Genomic DNA, 6,142 nt, shown 5'->3' with positions numbered 1-6,142 from the left:
AAGTTTCAAATAGGCACAACTTGGCTTGCAGTAGATCTCCTTTTGCACATTTTTTTTTTTTGTGAAGCAAACATTGCCATGGACCAATCACGGGTACGCACATCACTTAGAAAGCGATCATGAAGAGCCACATCTTGCGTACATCTTCGGCAGTCAAAATTCACGGTTCAGCTAAAGGTCACAAAACACAAGCTTTACAAAGTAAGTCAAGACTTGCGCCTTACCAATAACCACAGTTCAGCGAAAGGTCACGACATAGGTTAAGACTTTTATCCATAATGTTTGTCCTTCCGGAAAACTTCCCTAAGCAACTTGCTACCATGGGTCTCCCCTATCACCTTATTCGCCAGGCTTTTCCTGAGCAGAAAGGTGAATGGACTGTTCAAATTTGGGGTCATTTCTGCTTAACAAGGCACTTCAACTTCTTACCAATAGAGATAACAAGGCACAATAACCATTTCTATGTGCTAAACAATAAGTAATACTTCAATATACGAATAACGAATAGTTTACCAATACACAAACACGAGTGGGTTAAGGCTACATAAATTGGGCTATCTTATCACTAGATGTCTTCTGTGCCCGGTGCAAACACCACTCTCTGGTTGATGCTGATGGGAATTAATACAATCTCTGGAGCAGAGGTCTCCAACCATGGCAACTTTAAGACTTTTGTGGACTTTCACTCCCAGAATTCCCAAAGCTGGCTGAGGGATTCTGGGAGTTGAAGTCCACAAGTCTTAAAGTTGCCAAAGTTGGAGACCCCTGCTCTAGAAAACAACATGTCTCCATCCTAGACAACTTGAAGGTGTGTAGGCTCCATGCTGGTTGCGGAATTTGGGGAGTTGAAGTCCACACGTCTTCAAGTTGAGAAGCTCTGCTTTAGAGTGAGGGTCAGCAACCTATATAGCCCATGGGCAGGATGTGAAATAAGTAAGCCCACAGTTCCAAAAAACAAAGAATAGCATATCCACACAACTCACGAAGGTTCTAAGAATTCATGTTTCTAATACTACATTGACCATGTAATTTTGGTGTAAATCTCTCACTCAGCTCCTATTCGCTTCAGCAGGCTGAAAAACACCACAGTTTGTGGTGTGGTGTGGGAGGAGCTTCCAGAGAGATGTGTCTGTCAATCACAGACATGGCCTCCGGTCTTGGTGCAGAACAAAGTTGCCATCCTCTTCCAGAGAGGGAATTGTGATGGCAACATGACCTAGACAGAGCGAAAAATCAGCCCAGCGTTTTCCAACACAAATACTTTCAATGTTTATAGACGTGGACTCCCAAAATCATCACCCATGGCCATGCTGGCTGGGGATTCTGGAAGTTGGGTTCTGTGCAGGTAGTCCTTGACTTATGACCCAGACTTTCTCTTGCTTAAGCAAGGCCTTTGCGAAGTGAGCCATGCCTGATTTTATGACCTTTTTCTGGCCATGGCTGCTAAGCAAATCATTGCAGTTGTTAATTGAATCCAACCAGTTCTGAAGTGAATTCAACTTCTCCCAGTCAGTTTGCCTGTTGGAAAACAGCTAGGAAATCCCCCAGTGGCATTCGCACGATCTCTGCAACACTGCAATTGCCATAAAGGCATGTCAGTTTCCAAGCCAGAATTTTGATCATGTGACTGTGATCATGTGACTTTTGATCATGTGACTGTGGAAAATGCTGCAATGGCTGGTTTAAGTGCGAGGACTAATTGTCAGCCATCTTTTTCACTGTTACTTCAAGCGGTCATTGAACAAAAAGTTGTCGGTCAAGGACTATCTGTATTTCCAGAGAGCGCCCAGATTGTTCAGGACGGCTGTCCCTTAGTCCAGTAGAAGTCAAAACAGAGGAATGCGGTCTCCTCTGGTACTTTGTCTTGTCCAAGTCCTACCCTCCTTCTCCTGTGGAACAAAGACGTTAAAAGTCCAGTTGTTTCCAAGTTGCCGAGTCTGATGAAACACTGTTTAAGAGTAAGAATATAGAGTGCTGGTGAGACCACATTTGGAATACTGTGTCCAGTTCTGGAGACCTCACCTACAAAAAGATATTGACAAAATTGAACGGGTCCAAAGACGGGCTACAAGAATGGTGGAAGGTCTTAAGCATAAAACGTATCAGGAAAGACTTCATGAACTCAATCTGTATAGTCTGGAGGACAGAAGGAAAAGGGGGGACATGATCGAAACATTTAAATAATATGTTAAAGGGTTAAATAAGGTCCAGGAGGGAAGTGTTTTTAATAGGAAAGTGAAGACAAGAACAAGGGGACACAATCTGAAGTTAGTTGGGGGAAAGATCAAAAGCAACGTGAGGAAATATTATTTCACTGAAAGAGTAGTAGATCCTTGGAACAAACTTCCAGCAGACGTGGTGGATAAATCCACGGTCACTGAATTTAAACATGCCTGGGATAAACATATATCCATCCTAAGATAAAACACAGGAAATAGTATAAGGGCAGACTAGATGGACCATGAGGTCTTTTTCTGCCGTCAGTCTTCTATGTTTCTAAGAATTGGCAAACTTTTACCCCTTGGGCAGAATGTAGTCCCATCACTGAAATAATCTAGCTCACATTTCCAAAAAACAGAATAGCTTATCCACCCGACTTGGGTGGCTCGAACGAAGAATTCAGGTTTGTACTTCTACAATTACTGTGTAATTCTGGTGTAGATGTCTCACAGCTCCTATTTCCGACTGTGTTTCGGCAGCTGACAGCTCTATGGCTCGTGGTGGCGTGGGAGGAGCCCGGGAGAGGTTTCTGGAGAGAGATAATATCTCAGCTCTCCGCGAAATCCCCCACGTGATTTCCAGGCAAAGAAGCTTCTTCCTCTATTGCAGAAGGACAGGCAGTGCCCGGGGGCATGGCCGTAGTATTTCCTTTCTCCCCAAAGAAGGCAGCACCGGAATGCCGCACCCACGTAGCAATACCAAACTCACCCATCTGGGATCTGGTGATGCGATTACCAGGCAGATGCTGCTTGCTTGCCAATATTGGCAGACTCATTCCCATCTCAGGCTGCTCAGCGATTCCACACGAGTGGAAGGCTGAAAGAGCCTGTTAGGGAAGCGAGGGTGTGGATTGCCTTCCCAGCTGTGGTCGTGAAGCAGCGAGGCTTCCCACCAAGGGCTTAACCGGAGGGAGGGAGATAATCTTCCACAAACAGCCGAAATCTGCAGATGAGATGCAGATTGCATCATTTAGGTTGTCGGTATCAAGCGCGCAAAGACATACCTCTTTGTAGTTTGCACTGGGTGTAAAAAACATTGGCCGAGGCAGGCAGTCCTCGACTTATGACCACAAGTGGAATCAGAGTTTGCCTCTCTAAGTAACGCAGTCAGAAGCCAGTTGGAAATGGCAATCGGATGACGCAAAAGGAGACAGCTACTGTCATAAATACATAAATACATTTGCCCAGCACTCAAATCGGGATTGCATGCTTGCAAGGACATAGCCACGGTTCTCAATAAGACCAAGGACTGATCGTAACTCACTTCCCCCCCCCCAACATCGTTGTAGTTTCAGTCATGTCCTGGCAGGTTGTCAGTTCCAGACTACTGACGTGGGTTCGATCCGTGCAATCTACAAAGCCAAGGTTAACGGTGTTTGGGTGCACCCATTCACCATGCATTTGGAGATTCTTGAGAGGCAAATCAGCTTTTCCAAATGTTCAGAAAGAGATGATCAGAAAGCGACAACCAGAGTGCATGGGGTATCTCTTTGTGTGCGTATGTGAGTGTATGCATGCACAAAGCAGCTAAAACGGAGGCTGAAGCTCCATCTGGATTCTACATGCATTTCGGCTGTTAATCTTGGCATATATATATATATATATATTTGCCCATTCCTGTGGATGCTCCCAGAGAAGGCAAACATACTTCGGTCTCTATTGGCTTCTTCCGCTTTGGTATTCAGGTTTGCATTTGTCTAATAGCGCCCGTTCGATTTGCATTCCAGGTGTAATCCACCAGCCCTATTATGCTAACTTCTGCTTCAGAGCTGGTACAGTATTACATAACCACAATTGGCTAGCGCTCGGAGATGCTAAAATTGTAGCGAGGGAAAGACGGGTGGGTCTCAGTTGTGAAGCAGGGAGGAGAACAAAGTAGAATTCTTTCTACCATCTGCTCCGTTACGGGTTTTTTTTTTTGTTTAAATTGCAACTGGTTTTTTTTTTAAAGGGGGAGACAAAGGGACTTTGGGTTTTTAAAAAATAAAATTAGCCAGATGAAATTTCTCGTCTCCGTGCCATCTATCATCTCCTGAAAGCATCAAAACAACATTTAAAAAAAAACATAGTTTGGTCTTGAAAAAAATCAGATATTTTGGAGGACAACATGATAAAAACAAGACTGGGTTTAGAAGGGTAAGTTAGACATCCCCCTCTCTCCCTTCCACCCTCCGCCCCACATCCCCCCCCCCCCCGGTAAAATTACTGAGAAATAGCATTACATTGAAACAGAGCAATTATGAAACAGCTGGCTCCAGATTTCTAAGTTTGTGTTTAGGAGCTGTTTTTCCACCCTGCAAACAGAAAGACTTTGATGGCCACTAGATGGCAGCAAAGAGATGCAGAAACTCCTGAATCCGACACCCCCTAATGGCTTGCTGGCATTTTGCAGACCCTGTCTGAGCTTCCCCCAACTCTTACACGGTATATTTATCAGTGTGTCTTGTCAAGGCAACCCCAAAACAGTGAACTCGGCTGAAAAACAATACAACAAAGACCTTCAAAATAGATATCCGGACTGAAAAAAATAAAATAACTCGTGGGTCTCTAAACAGGACCTTCACCTTTGGGAAGCAGCAAAATATAAGTGCATTTTCATCCTGCCAAAGACCTCCCTCCCCCATCCTTAATTCTTTCAGAGGCAACTGATGGTGGGGGGGTGGGGGGTGGAGGCAAAAACTGTGAAACTGTTGCTTTCCAGAAAACCCCTGGCTTCTGGCATGGGGAGGTGAGGGTTGGAGAGTGGGGCCATAGTTTGCCGCGTCATCTGATCGTGTTGTAATGTTGCAAACGTCTTTTTACTGCCTTTGAGTTAATCCCTCCCTGGGTTTAAAGTGCTTGCTCTTCCGTTTGAAAAAGAAAATTCCATTTTTATCCTAGATTCAGCCTGACAGCTGACATCGTTCGATTTAGCCATATAACCCCCCTGGGTGCTACCAATCTATTAAAAGCATCCTTCCCTTTCTCATCCTGGTATTCTCCAGCCTCCGAGTTGGCGCGTATTTCCTCTACCTGCGGGGATGATCAGGGGAAACACAACCTAAGCTCAGCCCTAGGTAGGAGGGAAAGCAGCTTCTTGGAGGGCAGGCAACCTCTTAAAATAACATCTTCCTTCTTATCAAAATCTCCTTTTGGAAGCGAAATTGTGGCGGGAGGGCTGGAGTTGAGTTGCACGTTTAACTGGGATCGGGGGCTGGATTCCATCCTGGACCTGCAGTTCTTCTTTTCCACAAAAGGGAAAAATAATAATAATCTTCGTTGGATTTCTGTAAATTATCTAGGCAGACCTTTCTAACCCAAGCTGCAGAGGAGATGACAATTTTGGAATATTTATTTATTTACATCCTACCTATTATTTATTATTATTATTATTATTATTATTATTATTATTATTATTATTATTATTATATTGTTTTCTTTTATAAATAACTCAAAGCAATGAACATACACAATTCTTCCTCCTATTTCCCCCATCAACAACAACAATATAGTGAGGTTGGCTGGGATGAGAGAGAGTGACTGTCCCCAAATCCCCCTGCTGGCTTTCATTTCTAAGGTTGGACTAGATAAGTCACAGTCTCCTATTGATTGGCCCAAAGTCACCCAGGCGCCTTTCATGTCTTCAAGGCAGGGGTCTTCAAACTTGGCCACTTTAAGGCTTGTGGAATTCTCCAGGCAACATAGCTAAGTTGCCAAGTGAGACTAGAACTCGCCACCTCCTGGCGTTTAGCCTGGTGCCTTCATCATTAAACCAAACTGGCTCTTTATAGTAGAATGCACTTAGGTGTATCCAGGCTGTGCCAGGGGAACTTCCTGCTAGGAGAAATCCGGTTCAGGTTGCACTAGTTTGAGCTGAGTAAGAGATGCTGACAAATGTGTTGGGCTGTGGGGCTATCACAGCTTCGTTTCAATTCTACTGTGAA

This window comes from Erythrolamprus reginae, unplaced genomic scaffold, assembly GCF_031021105.1.
Source record: "Erythrolamprus reginae isolate rEryReg1 unplaced genomic scaffold, rEryReg1.hap1 H_15, whole genome shotgun sequence".
Taxonomy (NCBI): Eukaryota; Metazoa; Chordata; class Lepidosauria; order Squamata; family Dipsadidae; genus Erythrolamprus; species Erythrolamprus reginae.
Note: the sequence above shows the minus strand (reverse complement) of the source record.